At 34.0% G+C, this 21,177-nt stretch overlaps 1 protein-coding gene across 9 annotated transcripts in view; it reads right to left on the reverse strand.

The window, feature by feature from the left end:
• STXBP5L (syntaxin binding protein 5 like) overlaps positions 1–21,177 on the reverse strand; it is a 542,570-nt gene that overhangs the window by 43,484 nt on the left and 477,909 nt on the right. The window lies entirely within an intron of this gene.

The raw sequence follows: 21,177 nt of genomic DNA on the forward strand, positions 1-21,177 counted from the left end.
TTTCAGTTACAGGGAGACACTATGAATGAGAAATACCTCTTGGAAAATTGCAAAGGATTCAGAGGCCACTAAAATCTTGGGCCAGGGTGAATCATAAAGCTCATCTTTATGATTCTACACAGGACCATTCCATCAAGTCTGGGAGAGGTGCCTGTTTTCTCTTGTGTAGTAACCAATACAGAGAGTCAAGGAAAATGAAGAAACAGGAATATATTCCAAACAAACAAACAAACAAACAAAAAAACACACAATAAAACTCCAGAGACATATCTAATGAAATAAAGATAAGCAAGTTACCTGATTACCTGATAGAGTTGAATACAGTGGTATTAAAGATGTTCACCAAGGTCAGGAAAATCTTGCATGAACAAAATGAGAATTTAAACAAAGAGACCAAATACCTAACAATATGCTAACAAATCATAGACCTGAAGAACACAATAAATACACAGAGAAATTTAATAAAGTGGTTCAACAACAGACTGAAGTAGAAGGAAGGATCAGTGAATTTAAAGGCAAAGCAGATTTCATCCAATCAGAGAAGCAAGAAAAAAATGAAGATTACTCAGGGTACTAATGGGACAGCTTCGAGTGGAATAATCTCCACATTAAAAGGATTTGAAAAGGAGACGTGTGAGAGAAAGGAAAATTTATTTGAAGAAAAAATGTCTGAAACATTCTCTAACCTGGGGAAAGAAACAAACATCTAGATCCAGGAAGACCAGAAACTTTGAAATAAGCTAAACCCAAAGAGACCAATACCAAGACACAAAATTGTCAAAAGCAAGGAAGGATCTTAAAGACAACAGAAAAACAACTTGTTACATACAAATGAATCCCCATAAGACAATTGCCAGAGTATCAGCAGAAAATTTGCAGACCAGAATGGACTGTCATGCTATATTCAAAGTGCTCTGAGAAAATATTCTTGCTAACCAACAATATTCTACCCAGGAAAATTGTCCTTCAGAATCAAAGCAGAAATAAAAGAATTTTCCAGACAAACAGAAGCTGGAGAAGTTCATCACCACTAGACTGGCCCTACAAAAGTTGTTAAAGGGACTTGAAACTAAACAGTCCTAACTAGTAAAACATATAAAAGTATAAATGTCACTGGTAAAGGTAAATATATAGTAAAATTTATAATAATCAAATGCAATGGAGGTGGGTAAATCACTTATAACATCAGTCTGAAGGCTAAAAGATAAAAGTTGTAAAAATAACTACAATAATTTGTTAATAGATATGTGAGATAAGGTAAATTGTGATATCAAATACAAAATATGGGAAGAAGAATAAAAATATAGGCCTTTAGAATGCATTTGAACTAAAGTTATCAAATTAAATAGACCATTAAAAATATTTCTACACCTAAAACTAATATTTTATGTTCAAAAAGAAGATAAGTTTTAAATAACTTAAATAACATTTTTTATAATCATCATGGTAACTGCAATGCAAAAACCTATGGTGAATACATAAAAAAGAAATCTAAGTATACCACAAGAAAAGCATCAAACTGCAAAAGGGGAAAAAAAAAAAAAAGAACAAAAAAACAAAGCAGTTCTTCAACCACCAAAGACAATAAGGCAATAAGTCCTTAGTAAGTCCTTACCTATCAAGGTTACTTTAAATGTAAATGGACTAAAGCCAGAGTGGCTGAGTGGATTTTTTTTAAAAAAGGAGATACAACCATATACTGCCTACAAGAGACTCACTTTAATTTTAAGCTGAAAGTGAAAGTGTAGGAAAAGATATTCCATGTACTCATAATAGAGAGCTAGGGTAGCTCTGTTATAATATAAATATATATTATAAATAAACTTTGTTTATTATGACACTATAATATCTCTATTATAGGCTATAAAATAAATTTTGAGTAAAAAAAATTCAGCTATATGTAGAAGAATGGAACTTGACCATTCTCTTACACCATACACAAAGATAAACTCAAAATGGATAAAAGACCTCAACATGAGGCAGGAATCCATAAGAATCATAGAGGAGAACATAGGCAGTAACCTCTTCAATATCAGCCACAGCAACTTCTTTCAAGATATGTCTCCAAAGACAAAGGAAACAAAAGCAAAAATGAATTTCTGGGACTTCATCAAGATCAAAAGCTTCTGCACAGCAAAGTAGTTAACAAAACAAAGAGACAACTCATGGAATGGGAGAAGATATTTGCAAATGACAGTACAGACAAAGGTTGATATCCAGGATCTATAAAGAACTTCTCAATCTCAATACACATGAAATAGATAATCATGTCAAAAAATGGGCAGAAGACATGAACAGACACTTCTTCAATGAAGACATACAAATGGCTATCAGACACATGAAAAAATGTTCATCATCAGTAGCCATTAGGGAGATTCAAATCAAAACCACATTGAGATGCCACCTTACACCAGTTAGAATGGCCAAAATTAACAAGACAGTAAACAATGTGTGTCGGAGAGGATGTGGAGAAAGGGGAACCCTCTTACACTGTTAGAGGGAATGCAAGTTGGTGCAGCCACTTTGGAGAACAGTGTGGAGATTTCTTAAGAAATTAAAAATAGAACTTCCCTATGACCCTGCAATTGCACTACTGGGTATTTACCCCAAAGATACAGATGTAGTGAAAAGAAGGGCCATCTGTACCCCAATGTTCATAGTAGCAATGGCCACGGTTGCCAAACTGTGGCAAGAACCAAGATGCCCTTCAACAGATGAATTGATAAGGAAGATGTGGTCCATATACACTATGGAGTATTATGCCTCCATCAGAAAGGATGAATACCCAACTTTTGTATCAATATGGATGGGACTGGAAGACATTATGCTGAGTGAAATAAGTCAAACAGAGAGAGTCAATTATCATATGGTTCCACTTACTTGTGGGGCATACCAAATAACACGAGGACATGGGGAGATGGAGAGGAGAAGGGAGTTGGGGGAAATTGAAGAGGGAGATGAACCATGAGAGACTATGGACTCTGTAAAACAATCTGAGCATTTTGAAGGGGTGGGAGTTGGGAAGTTGGGTGAGCCTGGTGGTGGGTACTATGGAGGGCACACATTGCATGGAGCACTGGGTGTGGTGCATAAATAATGAATTCTGGTACACTGAAAAGAAATTTAAAAAATATAAAATATAAAAAAATATTCACAAGAGACAGAAAATGTCCTTGTATAATGATAAAAGGGTCAATCCAACAAGAAGATATAACATATTTAAATATTTATGGACCCAACATTGGAGCACTCATTATATGTGAGACATATATATATATAGATATAGATATATCTATATATATAGAAAGATATATATATATCGATTAACAGATCTAAAGGGATAAATAGCAATACAAATAATTAAATTCCCAACTTGCATCAATGAATAGACTATCCAGACAGAAAATCAATAAGGAAGTACTGTACCACTTTAACATGTTAGACAACATGTTAGACCACATAGACATAACAGACATACAGAATATTCCATCTAAAAGCAACAGAAGACAAATTCTTCAAGTGCACACAGAACATTCTCCAGGAGAGATCATATGGTAGGCCACAAAACAGGCCTGAAAATATGTAAGAAGACTGAAATTATATTCAACCTCTGTCCTGACAACAATGGTATGAAAATAGAAATGAATTAGGGGAAAACTAGAAAATTACAAATATGTGGGGATTAAACATTATATTGAACAACCAATGGGTCAAAGAAGAAAAATATATAAAAATATCTTGAGACAAATGAAAATGGAAATACAGCATATTAAAATTTATGGGATGCAGCCAAAGCAATTGTAAAAAGGAAGTCTTTAGTGATAAACGCATACATTAAGAAACAGATTTATTTTTTTTTGGTCCTGGTTTTTCAAGTCTTTATTTAAATTCCTGTTAACATACATTGTAACATTAGTTTTAAGTGTAGAATATAGTGGTTCATCACTTTCATTCAATACTCAGTGCTCATCGTAAGGAGTTCCCTCCATAGCACCTTCATCCATTTGACCCAGTCCTTGCCCACCTCCCCTCTAGTAACCCTCAATTTGTTCTGTATATTTAAGTGTCTGTTTGCTGGTTTGCCTCTCATTTTTTTCTCCTATGTTCATCTGATTTATTTCTTAAATTCCACAGTATCCATTCATTAGTATATGAGCATTTTGGCTCTTTCCATAATTTGGCTATTATTGATAAGGCTGCCATAAGTATTGAGATGCTTGTCCTTCTTCAAATCAGTATTATGGTGTATTTTGGATAAATACCTAGTAGTGGAATTGCTTGTTCATAGGGTAGGTCTATTTTTAACATTTTGAGGAACCTCCATACTGTTTTCCAGAGTTGCTGCACTAGTTTGCATTCCTACAGTGTAAGAGGGTTCCCCTTTCTCCACATCCTCGCCAACATCCATTGTTTCTTGTGTTGTTAACTTTAGTCATTTTGACAAGTCTGAGATGATATTTCATTGCAGTTTTGATTTGTAGTTCCCTGATGATGAATTATGTTGCGTGTCTTTTCTGGTGTCTGTTGGCCTCCCATATGTCTTCTTTGGAAAAATTCCTATTCATGTCTTCTGCCCAATCATTAACAGATTGTTTTTAGGGTGCTGAGTTTGAGAACTTCTTTATAGATTTTGGATACTAATCTTTTACCAGATGTCATTTACAAATATGTTCTCCAATTCTGAAGGTTAGTTTTTAGTTTTGTTTCTTTTGCTGTGCAGAAGTTTTTTTTTTTTTCATCTTGTGAAGTCCCAATAGTTCATTTTTGCCTTTGTTTCCCTTGCCTCCAAATATATACCTAGTATGAAGTTTCTATTGTTGATGTTCCAGAGGTTATTCCTTGTGTTCTCCTCCATAGTTTTGATGGTTTCCTGTATCACATTTAGGTCTTAAATCCATTTGAATTTGTTATATGGTGTAAGAAAGTGGTCCAGTTGCATTCTTCTGCATGTTGTTGTCCAATTTTCCCAACATTTGTTGAAGAGATGGTCTTTTTTTCCATTGGATATTCTATCCTGTTTTATCAAAGATTAGTTGATCACATAGTTGTGGGTCCATTTCTGGGTTTTCTGTTTGGTTCCACTGATATATGGTTCATCCACTGTATTGATGACCACATACTGTATTGATGACCACATACTGTATTGATGACCACAGCTTTGTTATATAGTTTGAAGTCTGGATTGTGAGGTATCCAGCTTTATCTTTTTTGAGATTGCTTTGGCTATTTTGTCTTGCTGTTCTTAGGACTTTTTCTTTGTATTTTGGAAATTTAACTAGGATATGTCTTGGTGTTGGCCTGCTTTTGTTGATTTAATGGGCATTCTCTGTGCCTCTTGGATTTAGATGTCTGGTTTTTTTTTTTTTTTTTTTCCCCAGATCACAGAAGTTTTCAGTCATAATATTCTCAAATAAACTTCTGTACCTTTTTCTCTCTCTCCTTCTTCTGGAACTCATATGAGTATTATTATATTTGATGGAGTCACTGAGTTCCCTAAGTCTTCTTTCATGATCCAAGATTTTTCTTTTTCTCTTTTTTAATTCCTGTAATTCTAACTTCTTTATAACTTGTTTGTTACTTTTCTTCTTCCATCCTTGTGGTCCTTACATCCAGTTGGTTTTGAATCTCAGATATTGCATTTTTCATTTCGGCCTGATTGGTTGGTTGGTTGGTTGGTTGAGCTCTTTTGTCTCTGCAGTAAGGGACTTTCTGATGTCTTCCATGATTTTCTCAAGCCCAGCTATTACCCTTATGATTGTTGCTTTAAATTCTGGATCAGGTTTATTACTTATATTTGTCTCATTAGATCCCTGCCTGTGACCTTTTCTTGTTCTTTCTTTTGGTATGAATTCCTCCCTCTAGTCACTTTGTCTAGGTCTCTGTCATCTTCTCTGTGTTAGGAAAGCCTGTTATGTTTCCTGCTTCTGAGAGTAAAGGCGTTGTGAAGAAGAGATCATACAATATCCAGGGCCTGGTGCTTCAGGAAATGTCTCTGGTGTGTGCTATGTGGACTATGCTGCTGTGCTTTGGCTGTTCTTTCCCTAGGTCAGTCCTCTGCAGAGTTTCTCCTTGCCTGCAGAGGGGAGTGTTTTGACCTTACCCAGAGTGTGGTGAGTTTTAGCTAGGTGTACTCTGGTCTGCTGGGTTGAAAGAATCCTGATGCTATTTCTACAAGTGCTGAAGTTTTGCAGAACCCTATGGCCAGTAGACCTGGTGTGTATGTGTGTTGGGGGGGGCAGGTGTTTGGTCTTCTGAGGTAGGGACCAGCTGTGCTGGTCATCAGGCTCAGTTGCCTAAAAAAAAGCATTACTAGCAAGGGGTGGGATTGCAGGATTGGTGTAAGTGGTTTATGCTGTCACTGTTGGCACTGTGCTGCTTACTGAAATCAGTTTATGCTGAGGGGCAGAGGAGAGAAGGCACCTGTTGGCTCCTTTGTCAGAGGAAATACCACCTCTCAGATGCATCCGGGAAGTGGAACACGTCTCTTCTGGTGCATTCCATGGGATCCTCTGTTTTTGTTGTCTGCTCCTGGGCTACCTGCCTTTCTCCACAGAAGCACTGCAGTTCTTCGCTCGTCTCCACACCTGCCATGCTGTGGACCTTTCTAACTCCAGTCTTTGGAGCCCGTTGGGTGTAAAAATGTTTGAAAATCATCTGCTCTCATTTTCCTAGTCAGTGGCTATGAGGAGGTGTTTTCTTTGAGTGATTATCTGTATGCTCTTCTCTTTGTCTTGCTTCTCTCTATGACCAGGGCTCTATCTTCCTTCTGTGGCATTCATGATCTGTTTCTCCCCCAAATCACATTTATGCACTTCCTACTTCCCACAGTGTGGCTTCTTCTCTCTGTATAGTTGTGCAGTTTGTTCTGTCAGTTCTGAGATAGATTTCTTGGGTATTCAGAATGATTTTATATTTATCTAGTTGAGTTGGGGGATCAGGCAAGCTTAGTATTCTCTTACTACTCCCGCATCATAGCTCCTGCTCTGCTAGTACTTAAATGTAAGTTAAATAACAAAATTGTGAACTCTTAGTTTTAGAAATCTGAGAACATCATTCTTCTCCCTCATTTTTAGATGACAGATCGTTATTTGACAATTATATTCTTCAGCACAGGTTGAGACACAATTGACATACAACAGACTATACATGTTTAAAATTAAAAGAAACTGTTTCAGTTGTCATAGTAAAAATAATGAATATATCCATCACCTCTCCCAGTTGCCTAAATCTTATTTTTAATGCTGCCATCCTGCCTCTCTCCCTTGGCTCTATATCCTCAACAACGACTGATGTACTTCATTACTCCAGATTAGTTTGCATTCCATGGAATTTTATACAGGAGCAGCCATGCAGCTTATATTTGTTTTTGTCTGACTTCTTTCATTCACCATGCTTAGTATGAGATTCTGCCATGTTATTGTATTTATCAAGAGCTCATTTCTCTTTATTGCTGAAGAGCTTTCCACTGTATGGATAAGGCATAATTTAACATTCACTCATTGATGGATTATTTTGGATGTTTCTAGTGATCAGTTATTTTTTAAAGAAATTTAAAAACTAATCTGTTTTACTGACCCACATATTTACCCTTTCCAGGGCTCTTCATTCCTCCATTTATATCTCAATTATCCTCTATATTATTTTTCCTTCTTTCAGAAGGACTTCTTGCAATGTTTCTTGTAAAGCTGAATTTTTAGTCCTGGATCTTTTCAGTTTTTGTATGTTTGTAAAAGTATTTATTTCACCTTCATTTTTAATGATATTTTGTTTAGAAGAGAATTCTAGATTGACTTTTTTTCAGTACTTAAAGAATGTTCTTTCACTATCTTCTAGCTTGTAAGTCTGATGTTATTCTTGTTTTTTTACTCTATTTGTTAATAATTTTTTTCCACCCTCTCTGGCTTTTTTTAAATGAATTTCAACTATGATGTACTTTGGTATAGTGTTCATCATGTTTCTTATGCTTGAAGTTCATTAAACTCCTTGGATCTATGGACTTACAGTGTTCATCAAATTAGGAAGATTTTTGGTATGATTTATTCAAACATTTTCCTGTCCCATCCTTTCTTTTCTCTTCTGAGACTCCTATTGTATGTGTATTAGGTAACTTGAAGTTTAACAATAGATCACTAATTCTCCATTCACTTACTTGGGTCTTTTTATTCCTTTGTATCATTTTAGAGTGCAAATTTGAGTTCAGTAATTCTTTTTTCATTGTCAGTTCCCCTGTTTGTCCCATCTAGTGTTTATTGCATGTAATCTCATACATTATATTTTTCATTTCCAGAAGTTCAATCTGAATCTTTTTGGTATCTTCCATGTGTCTTCTTAACATGCTTATGCTTTCTTCTAGCTCCTTTAATATATGGAGTATATTTATGATAGTTGACTTAATGTCCTTGTCTACTGAATTTATCCTATGTATTACTTCTGGATTAGTTTCTGTTGATTGATAGTTTGTCTTCATCATGGACTGTATTTTCCTGTTGATATGCTATCATTGCCTGAAAGCTAGACATTGTGAATCTTATGTTATTAGGTGCCATTTGGTTTTTATTCTTCAGCTATGCTTGAACTTTGTTCCAAGGCACAATAATGTTTCTTAGAAACCACACTAAGTTGCCAAAAAGTGTATAGGATAGCAGTGTAGTTTATGGATAAGTGAAATGAATGACAGTAGTTATTCAAGAAACAGGGAGAAATTAGGAATGCTTTGTTACTATAAGGTACTTGTACTTCCCATTAAGCAGTACAATGTTACTTTAAACAGGACTTAGATCAGTTGTAAATGTATATTGCAAACTCTACAGTAACCACTAAAAAATTAAAAAAAGAGAAATAATACAGATATACTAAGAAGTGGAAAAGAATCATATATAAAATGTGCAGTTTAAAGTAAAAAATCAGAAAAAAAGTAAAAAGAAAATAATAATAAGGGTAATGAATAGAAAACAGTAAGGACCATGGTAGACACTAATCCAATTATATTATCACTTTATAATCTATTTTTCATTTTCCAGCTCTGTATTTTGGAGCAATAACTGTATGCTGAAAATAACTATCATGATTTTGGCAGTTATTAGCTTATTAAGCTATCTCACAAAATTAAGTACTGTATAGAGCTTAAAGTGATGTTTGTTTTTTAATTTTCGCCTGGAAAATTAGCATGAAAAGGAAATGTCATAAATGTCATTCCTTTCCTCCCCCGCCCCCTTCTTAATGTGCCCTTTCTTATATATTATCACTTTAAATGTGCATGTTCTAAATAAACTAAGAGATTATCAGAGTAGCTCAAAAAACAAGCTCTAAGTATTATGTTGTCTACAAGAAAACCAGTTTAAGTATGAATGCATATATAGATTAAAAATAAAGGTATAATGAAAGGTATAATGAAAAGTAAAGGCTAACATTCATTAAAAATTAATAATACATATGTATCTATGCAGTTGCTCCAGGATAGTGGAGAACATGGTAAGACCAATGAACCCCATAACCACTTGCTCACTGCCACACTCCATTTGTTATGAAATTAATTTCTTGATGCTGTGTGCATTACCATGGTGGTAGATAAGGTATGCTGTAAGTCAATGGATGGTAGTTTTAGCAGAAACATTTCATGCAGGGAAGGTAGATCCATATCCAGAATAATATCTATTCCACTAAGAACAACATCTTTCCCTTCCTTGATGAAAATGATCCAATGTAACCAAGCTTCCACTAGGTAACTGGCTGATGACCCAGGGAATGGTGCCAAATTGGAAAAAGTGTTGGTTTCTGCTGCTATAAAATTGGGCACTCAGTAGTGGTTGTCGCCAGGTCAGTCTTGGTAAGTGAAAGTCCATGTTGCTCAGTCCATGCATAACCTCCATTTCTGTCGCCATGGTTACTTTGTTCATGAACCTATTAAGTGCTAAGAGAACTGATTGGGAAAGAGGCTAACTGGTATCCACAGAATGGGTCATTCTAACCAACTTGATTATTAAAATTTTCCTCTGGGGAGGTTACCCTTTGGTGAGCATTCACATGGGACAAAAAGGAACACTACATCAAAAACTAATGATGTACTGTATGGTAACTAATGTAACATAATAAAAAAAGATAAAACAACAAAAAAGTTTTCTATATACTAGCTATAGAATTTGAAATTAAAATTGGTAACATTTACATTGGCACCCTCAAAAATAAAGTACTTAGGCATAAATCTAACAAAGCATTTATGAGATCTCTATGGAGAGAACTATAGAACTACAAAAAATTTCTTTACTGAAGAAACTGAAGAACAAATAAAAAGATATTCTGTGTTCACAGGTGGGAGAACTCAATATTGTCAACGTGTCAGTTCCTCCCAACTTCATCTATAGATTCAACATAGTAAAAACCCCAGCAGGTTATTTTGTGGATATTGACAAACTGATTGTATACTTACATAGAGAGGCAAAAGACCAGGAATAATAACATAATATTTCAAGAGGAGACCACTGTCAAAGGACTTGTGCTACCTAACTACAAGACTTACCATAAAGCTAAAGTAAGGAGGACTGTATTGGTGACAAAACAAGACAAACAGATTGAAGGGGCACAGAGCTGAAAGTCCAGAAATAGATCCACATATAGTAGCCAACTGATCTTTGACTAAGGAGCAAAGGAAATACAATGGAGCAAAAACAGTCTTGACAAATTGTGCTAGAAGGAATGGGAACTCACATGCAAAAATATGAATCTAGGTACAGACACTATATCCTTCAAAAAAATTTTAACTCAAAATGAATCATAGACCTAAATGTAAACACAAAACTAGAAAATGACTAAAAGAAAATATAAAATCTAGAAGACCTTGGATATGGTGATGACTTTTTAGATAAAATATCATAAACATGATCTATTAAAGAAAAAATTGATAAGTTGGGCCTGCTCTGTGAAAGATACTATCAAGAGAATGAGAAGATGATACAGACTGGGAGAAAACAATTGCAAAAGATACACCTGATAAAGTTTGTTTTTTTAAGATTTATTTATTTTAGAGGGAGAGTCTCAGGCAGATTCCTTGCAGAGTGCAGAGCCCAATGCAGAGCTCGAGCTCATGATCCTGAGATCATGACCTGAACCAAAACCAAGAATTGGACACTTAAGTGACTACACCACCCAGATGTCTCAAGATACATATGATAAAGGACTGTTATCCAAAATACACAACACTTAAAGCTCAGCAATAAGAAAATAACCCAACTAAAACAACCCAACTAAAAAATGGGCAAAAGATCTGAACAGACACTATACCAAAGAAGATGGACAGATGGCAAAAAGCATATGAGAATATTTAAAATTACAAATTAAAGCAATGAAATTAATTTAGTGATTAATGAAACTTAATTTAGTGATAAAATCTCAGACACCATCAACACCGAATGCTAGAATGAATATGGAACAATAGGAACTCTAATTGTTAGGGGATGCAAAAATTATACATTGTCACATTGGAATACAGTTTGTCAGTTTCCTAAAATAAACATATTCCTATCATGCTTCTTGGTATTTATCCACCAAAGCTAAAACTTATGCCCATATAAAAACCTGCACATGAATGTTTATAGCAGCTTCATTCATCAATTGCCAAAATCTGGACGCAACCAAGATGTCCTTCAGTAGGTGAACAGATAAATTGTGATATATCCAGACAATGAAATATTCTAAAAAGAAATGAGCAATGAAGCTACCAAAAACATACAGAGGAAACTAAAATACATATCACTAAATTAAGTCTATCTGAAAAGGCTACATATTGTATGGTTTCAACTGTATGACAATCTGGAAAAGGCCAACTAAGAAGACAGTAAAAAAATCAGTGGTTGATTGCCAGGGTTCAAGGAGGAGGGAATGATAAATAGGCTGACAGATTTTTAGAGTGGTAGTATTCTGTATTATAGTGTATTACACGATAATGATGGATATGCTTGGTGTTTTGACCTATATATAATGCCACATGAGCTCTACTGTAAATATGAATTCTGGGTGATAATGATGTATTAATGTAAGTTTATCAATGGTAACAAGTGTACCACTCTCATGGAGTCTGTTAATAGTGGGGAGGCTATGAGTGTAGACAAAGGTATATGGAAACTCTACTTTCCACTCAGTTTTGCTGAAACCTAAAATTACTTTAAAAAATAAAGTGTATTAAAAAGTATATTAAACCTAGTCCTATCTGTTTTTTACAGTGGTTGTATCATTTTGGATTTTACCAGCAGAGTAAGAGAGTTTCTGCTGATCAGTGATATCTTCACCATGAGGTTGTTTTGCCAGTGTCTTTTATTATAGTTAATCTAATAGGTACTTATTTAGTTGTAGTCCATTGTTGTTTTAATGTGTATTCCTCTAGTGGCTAATGATGTTGGAATATCTTCCCATGTGCTTACTTGGCATCTATATATCCTCTTTGGTAAAGAGTCTATCCAAGTAGTTTGCCCATTTTTAAAAAATAAATGTTTTATTTTGGAAAAATTTTAGATTTAGAGGAAAGTTGCAAAGATGATATATAAATTTCTCACCTTGGTACATTACTCTTATCTAAATTCTAGACTTTGCTTCACTAGTTCTTTGAAATTTTTTCCTACATTTTTGATTGAAGTGAAATTCATATAATATAGAATCAACCATTTAAAAACGTATAAGTTAGAGGCATTTAGTACATTCATAATGTTGTATAACCACCACCACTATATAATTCACATTTTTATCACCACAAAGAATAGCACTGACTCATTAAGCAGTTATTGCCCATTCTCTTCTTCAGCCACTGGCAACCATCAGTCTGCTTTCTGTTTCTAGGGACTTAACTATTCTGGGTATTTCATATAAATGGAATCATGTAATTTGTGCCCTTTTATGTATGGTTTCTTTCACTTTATATGTTTCTGAGCTTCATCCATTTGTAGCATGGATCAGTACTTTTTAAACTTTAATAAAATATTTTAAAATTATGGTAAAATACATGTAACATAAAATTTATAATCATACCCATATTTTAAGTGTTCAGTTCATTGGTAGTAAGTATATTCATATTGTTTTGCAACCATCATCACCAGCCATCTCCAGAATTCATCTTGTAAAAATGAAATTCATTATTAATTGAACTGTAACTCCTCATTTACTCCTCTCCCAGGCCCTGGCAACCACCATTCTACTTTCTCTTTGCATTTGACTACCCTGGGTGCCTCATATAATTGAAATCTTGTATTTTTGTGTCTTTTTATTGCTGACTTATTTTACTGAGCATAATAGCCTCAAAGTTCATGAATCTTGTAGCATATGTCAGAATTTCCTTCCTCTTAAAAATTGAATGCATTCCACTGTAGGTATATATTCCACATATTGCTGATCCATTTTAACTCTTGTCAATACTGCTGTTATGAATATGTGTATACAAACATCCCTTTGAGACTCTGTTTTCAATTTTTGGAAATATATACCTAGAAATGGATTAGCTAGATCATGCAATAAATCTAATAATTTTTATTTTTTGAGGAACAGCCATAGTGTTTTCTATAGCTGCTGTACCATTCCACATTCCTACCAGCAGTGAACAAGGGTTCCAATATCTTCATATCCTTAACACTTTTTATTTTCCATTATTATTATTATTTATGGTAACTATCACTATTGTGTGTGAAGTGGTATTTCATTGTGGTTTTGATTTGCATTTCCCTAATGATTAGGGATGTTGAGCATTTTTTTATGTGCTTATTGTTCATCTTTATATCTTTTTTAGAGAAGTGTTTAAATCTTTGCCCATTTTTAAATTTTATTGTGGAACTTTAGGAGTTCTCTGTATATTCTGGGTAATAGACCCCTAGATGATTTGCAGAAAATTCTCTACAGTCTGTCTTTTCACTTTCTTAATAACAATCTTTGAAGTACTAAAGTTTTAAATTTTGATGAAGGCCAATCTACCTTTTTTTTTCTCTTTTTGCTTATATTTTTGTGTGCTAAGAAACCACTGCCAAAGCCAAGGTCATTAAGACTTTCCCCTATGCTCTCTTCTAAAAGTTTTATAGTTTAGCTCTTAAAGTCACTGATCCATTTTTTCTATGTAATGGGAGGTAATGGTCCACCTTCATTTTTCACATGTCAGTTTCTAGTTGTCTTAGTACCATTTGTTGAAGAGACTATTTTTTACACCATAGAATTGTCCTAGCAACTTGTTGAAAATCAGCTGGTCACAGATGTATGGTTTAATTTTTGGAATCTTAATTTTACTCCATTGGTATATATGTTTATCCCTATATATGTATTCCTACACTGGTAATGCCATTTTGATTACTATAGATACTGGTACTGGGAAGTGTGATTCTTCCTACTTTCTTCTTTTTCAATACTATTTTGGTTATTCTTGCTTCAGCATTTCCACACAAATTTTAGGATAATCTTTTCCATTTTGCAAAAAAGGCTTTTGGTATTCTGGTAGGGTCTGGGTTGAATCTATTAGATTGTTTTGGGTGATACTAATATTTAAACAATATTAAGCCTTTCAGTCCATGAACAGGTGATATCTTTTATCGGGGCCTCTTTACTTGCTTTAACAATGTTTTATAGTTTTCAGTGTACAAATCCAATATCTCCTTGGTTAAATTTATTTCTAGGCATTTTATTCTTTTGGAGACTTCTAAGAATTTTTAAATAGATTCTTTTAAAAAATTTTCCTTAAATAGCATGGAGGACATGGGGACTTAGAGTGGAGAAGGGAGTTGGGGGAAATTGGAAGGGGAGGTGAACCATGAGAGACTATGGACTCTGAAAAACAATCTGAGGGTTTTGAAGGGACGGGGGGTGGGAGGTTGGGGTACCAGGTGGTGGGTATTATAGAGGGCACGGATTGCATGGAGCACGGGGTGTGGTGCAAAAATAATGAATACTGTTATGCTGGAAATAAAAAAAAAAAAAAATTTTCCTTGCTGGTATATAGAAACACAACTGATTTTGCCTATTTATGTTATACCCTGCAAGTTTGTTAACTTCATTTATTCTAGTTGTTCTTTTGTGGTTTCTTTGGGAGTTTATACAGGATTATGCCGTCTGTTAGAAGGGATAATTTCATTTCTTTTTCATTTTGAATGCCTTTTATTTTTTGCTTAATTTCTCTGAGTAGAACTTCCAGTACAGTGCTAAAAATAGGCATCCTTATCTTGTGCTGAATTTTAAGGAGGAAAGTTTTTAGCTTTCATCATTGAGTAGGATCTTGTCTGTGGGTTTTTTGGGAATACCCTCGGTCAGTTTAAGGAAGTTCCCTTCCATTCTTAGTTTTCTGAGTATTTTTTTTAATGAAGGAGTGGTCAATTTTATTAAATGCCTTTTCAGTAACACTTGAGGTGTATCTGTATCATTTTTTTTCTTTTGTTCTATTAATGTTGTTTTTATATCTTTTATTTTCTTCTGTTGAACCACCCTTACATTTCTGGAATAAATCCCACTTGGTCATGGTACAAAATCCTTTGAATATGCTGTTGGGTTCTGTTGGTTAATATAGTATTGAATTTCTACATGCATATTCATAGGGGATATTGGTCTCTTATTCATTGTGGTATTGTCTAGCTTTGAAATTAGGGTGATGTTGATATCATAGAAGGAGTGAGGAAATGTTCCCCCTCTTCTATTTTTTGGTAGAGATTGAGAAGGATTGGCATCAATTATTTAAATATTGAGTAGAATTCACCAGCCATCTCATCTTTGGTCTTCCTTTGTTAGAAATTTTTGAGTACTGACTCAATATCATTACTTACTTTAGTTATGTTGAGATTTTCTTCTTGAGTCAGTTTTTGAAAATTCATGTGTTTATAGGAATTTACCCATTTCATTTAGGTTATCTAATGTTAGTATACAGTTGTTCAAAGTATTATCCTCTTTTCTGTAAGTTTGATATAAATGTCCCTACTTTCATTTTGATTTTAATTATTTGTATCTTCTCTCCTTTTTGATTAGTCTAGGTAAAGTCTTGTTGATTTGTTGATCTTTTCAAAGAACCAACTTTTGGTTTTGTTGATTATTGTTTTCCTGTTTTCTGTTTTGTTTATCTTTAATCTTTATTATTTCCTTACTTCTGCTAGCTTTGGGTTTAAGTAAGTCTTTTCTAGTTTGTTGAAGTATAGAGTTGGGTTCTTAATTTGGGATCTTACTTCAACATAGGCATTTAGTTATAAATATCCTTCTGAGCAATGTTTTTGGTATAACCCATAAATTTTGCTTTTATTTCATGTGTCTCAAAGTATTTCACATTTCACTTGTGATTTCCTTTTTGACCTTTTGGCTGTTTACAAGTGTGCAGTTTAATTTCCAAATTTTGTGAATTTCAGTTTTTACTGATTTCCAGTTTCATCCCCTGGTGGTTAGAGAAAAAACTTTGTATGATTTTAATCTTTTTGTTTTTTGTTTTTTTTAAAGTAGCCAGAGAGACAGGCAGAGAGAGAGGAGGAAGCAGGCTCCCTGCCGAGCAGAGAGCCTGACTCGCGGCCTGATCCCAGGACCCTGAGATCACGACCCGAGCTGAAGGCAGAGGCCTAACCCACTGAGCCACCCAGGCGCCCCTGATTTTAATCCTTTTAAGTTTATTGAGGCTTGGAGCCAAAGCTCTCTCTTCCTCCACCTCATGGCAGAACCCCAGGACAGAGCCTCAGATGAAAGAAACTATCATGAACCAGGAGAAACTCACCAAACTGAAAGCACAAGAGCGCATTGGTGGGAAAGGAATTACTTCCCAAAACAAGAAAGTGTTCATAGAACAGCTACAGCAGATGGTAAAAAACTTCAGTTCTCCTTAAAGAAGTTAGCGGTAAACAATATCTCTGATATTGAAGAAGTAAATATGTCCACAAACCAAGGAACAGTGATCACTTTAACAACCCCAAAGTTCAGGCATTGCTGGTGCTGAAACTTTCACCATTTTAGGGCATGCTGACACAAAGCAGCTGACGAAGTGCTACCCAATATCTTAAATCAACTTGATGTGGACAATCTGACTAGTTTAAGAAGACTGGCTGAAGCTCTGCCCAAACAATTCTGTGGATGGAAAAATACCACTTGCTACCTGAGAGGATGATGATAATGAAGTTCCAGATCTTGTAGAGAATTTTAATGAAGCTTCCAAGAATGAAGCAAACTGAATTGAGTCAAATTCTGAAGAAGATAAAACTTGAAGTTACTGGGAGCTATTATTTTATATTATGACTGCTTTTTAAAATTTTGTCCATGGATCTGATGAAATCTAGGTCTCTAATATTTTTAAGACCAAGCCCCTTGGATACTGCAGCTCTTTTCACTTTTTGCTTATACACAATTCATTCTTTGTAGCTAATCAGTCTGAAGAAGCCTAGGAATAATGTTGAAACAAGGTTAATAAAGTTTTTTGCCTAGGAAAAAAAATTAATGAGGTTTCTTTTGTGGCCTAAAACATGTTTTAGCCTCAAGAATGTTCCATGTGTACTTAAGAAGAGTATGCAATTCTATTGTTATGTGGAGTACTCTGCCTGTTAAAACTAGTTGGCTTATAGCATTATTCACATTCTCTATTTCATGTTTAATCTCCTGGCTAGATTTTCTATGCACCACTGAAAGCAGGCTATTGAATTCTTCAACTATTATTACTAATTCTCTAATTAGTAATTAGTTTCTAATTAGTTTAATTCTCCCTTCAATTTTTTTAAATGTTGCTTCATATATTCTGGGTTCTGCTGTTTGTGCACATTTGTCTGTAATTGTTATATCTTCTCACTAAATTAACTCTTTTATCCTTCTTTGTTTCTTGTAACAGTTTTTTACTTAAGGTCTATTTTGGTCTTAGTATTGCCGTACGAACTCTCTTTTTGGTCATTACTTGCATGGAGTCTTTTTCCATCCTTTTAATTTCAACCTATTTGTATTTTTTGATCTAAAATGACTCTCTTGTAGATACTATATAGTTAGATTATATACTTTTAAATCTCTTCTGCCAGTCTGTCTTTTAATTTGTGAGTTTAATCCATTTGAAGTAATTACTGATAGGGAAGAATTTCTGCCACTTTTTAAATTTGTTTTCCAGAAATGTACCTTTGTTTATGAATTGCTCCAATACTGCCTTCTTTTATATTTAATTTTCCCCAGTGCATCTTTTTATTCCCTTCATATTTCCTTTTGTTTTTTTTAGTTATTAATGGTTATGCTGGTGATTACAAATTCACAACAATGCCTTTTGAATTCTACCAATTTAGTTTCAATAGCATACAAAACTCTGTTGCTTTAAATGTCCATCACCTTCCCTTATATTGTTGTCTTCATATCTTTATTTATTACAGGTCCATTAAAGATTTATATCTTTGACTCTTAAATCATGTAGGAAATAAGAGTTGAAACCCAAAAATATAATAATATTGGCTTTTAATCTAACTATGTAGTTACTTTTACCAATGTTCTTTATTTCTTTATATGTCTTCAGGTTACTGTCAAATGCCTTTTCATTTCAGTCTGTAGAGCTCCCTTTAGTATTTCTTGTAGGGAAGTTCTATTAGTCATGAACTCTCTTTGCTTTTGTCTGTCTGGCAATGTCTTAATTTCACTTTAATTTTTGAAAGAACATTTTACCAGATATAGGAATTCTTTGTTGATACTTTTTCTCCATCACTTTAAATATGTTACCCCACTGCCTTCTGGCCTCTTTGGCTTCTTACGTGGATTTGGCTAGCAAAATTATTGAGGATTTCTTATTCATGATGAGTCACTTCTCTCTTGCTTCTTTTAAGATCCTCTTTTTGTAAAGTTTGATTATAATGGATCTGAGTGAGTATCTCTTTGAGTTTATTACATTTGGAGTTTGAAATATTTCTTGGATGTGTGGCTTATGTCTTTCCTCAAGTTAGAGAGGTTTCCAGCTATTATTTCTTCAAATATTGTTTCTTCTCCCTTTTCTCTTCTCTTCTTCTCTTTCTCTTCTCAAATATTCCCATAATATGTTGGTATGCTTGATAATGTTTCACAAATCCCTTAATCTCTATTCCTTTTCTTTTGTTTTACTTTTGTTCTTCAATGTCAGTAATTTCAATTGTACTTCAGGCTGGCCAGTTTCCTCTGCTACTCAAATCTGGTGTTGAACCTTTCTGGTGAGTTTTTCATTTTAGCTATTGTAATTTTAGCTCCAGAATTTCTACTTTTTTCCTTTACAAAAAATTTAATTATTTATTTATTTCTTTGACAGACAGAGATCACAAGTTGGCAGAGAGGCAGGTAGAGAGAGAGGAGGAAAAAGGCTCCCTGCTGAGCAGAGAGCCAGATGCAGGGCTTGATCCCAAGGACCCTAGGATCATGACCTGAACTGAAGGCAGAGGCTTTAATCCACTGAGTCACCCAGGTGCCCCTACTTTGTTCCTTTTTATAATTTCTATTTCTTTGTTGATGGTCTCTGTTATTCAAGATTCTTTCTTTGTTGATGGTCACTGTTATTCAAGATTCTTTTTTTTTTTTCTTTTAAGATTGATTTACTATAAAGAGAGCATGGAAGAGAGGGGCAGAAGGAGAGGGAGAGAAAAAATCTCAAGCAGACTCCCTGCTAAACAGAGATTCCTATGTGGGGCTCAATCCTAGGATCCTGAGATCATGACCTGAGCCAAAATCAAACATTGGATGCTCAACTGACTGAGCCACCTGGGTGTCCCCAATGTTATCCAAGATTCTTAATTGGTTTTTAATTTGGGCTTGCTTTAGATTCATGGTTTATTAATCTTTTTAAAAATTAGTTATTTTTTTATCATGTTTTAAGCATTCTAAAAAGTCACTGTATAGTACATCATTAGTGGCATGTGGCCAATGCCTATGTTCCCCTCTAAGATTTTGATGGATTCCTGTCTCACATTGAGGTCTTTCACCATTTTGAGTTTATCTTTGTGTATGGTTTAAGAGAATAGAAGGTCTCTGTTATTCTTTTAATAAAATTCATTTCAACTGGAATGAATTATTATGGTAAATTTTTTGTAGCATGCCAGAATTTTTTCTCTACCTTCCCTTCTTTACTCTCTACTGTAGGAGTTTTGTAGTTAGTCCACTATCTTCTAAATCCTTAGTCTATAATTTTCAGAATTCTTGATCTATGATATTACTAGAGATCTGAAACAAAAATTTTGCTACTGATCTAGTTAGTGAGAAACCAGGCCCTCACACAAGTGAGGGTTCAAAATCCTTCAGTCTTTAGGGTTTGTTTCTGTTTTTTACATTTTGTTTTTCTTATGTCATTAATTTGTAATTAAGGAATACAATTTGAAATAGTCTATAAATATTAAGGTTTTATTGTGGCTTTAATATAGGTTTAAATTTTGTAAATTTTTCAATGGGTACTTGAAAATGATATTTCTAAGATATAAAATTCAATATATATGAAGTAACTCTTCCATGTAAACTCTCTTTTTTCCTCAGTATTCTTTCTTATTTTTTGTTGAGTTATCATTAAATTATGTTGAAATCTCTCATTATTACTGCATTTCTGTTTCTTCTTATGCTTATGGTTTTTGAAGTATAATTATTAATCCACATTAATTGGTTTATTAATTTTTTTATGTTTACACTTTCATTTTATGAATTTTATCATTTATTTTCATTCATTCTTATTATTATGTTCAATTAGCCAGCATATAGTACATCATTAGTTTTTGATGTAGTGTTCAATGATTCATTAGTTGCATAGAACACCATTGTGGATGTACATTTCATCACTGTAAATATAAGCACTCTAATTTAATGTATTTTGTCTTGAACTCAACTTAGATATTAATATAATAACTCCTGTCTTATTTTTGCCAGTAGTTTTCTAATATATCCTAGTACTAAACTTTGAGTCACCTTGCTTTAGATTTTCTCTTATTGGATTTTATTATGTGATAAAAGCTGAAAAATCTTTTTCTTAAAATAAAAGCACATTAATATACTACATCTATTGACATGAGAGACAGTTCATCCTAGTCCTATTTTAAAGAACATATTGATTATTTTACTTAATTTTCTATGTGACAATTTACATACCACCTTATCTCCCCTCTTAAGTTAATGAAACAATTTTCCATAATGAACTGCTTAAAAGCAGCTTTGGTAAAGAATGGGATAAAGCAGCAAAAAAAAAAAAAAATTAAACATTTGCCAATGATATTTAAACACAACATAGAAATGATATTT

The sequence above is a fragment of the Mustela erminea genome, chromosome 1 (assembly GCF_009829155.1).
Source record: "Mustela erminea isolate mMusErm1 chromosome 1, mMusErm1.Pri, whole genome shotgun sequence".
Classification (NCBI taxonomy): Eukaryota; Metazoa; Chordata; class Mammalia; order Carnivora; family Mustelidae; genus Mustela; species Mustela erminea.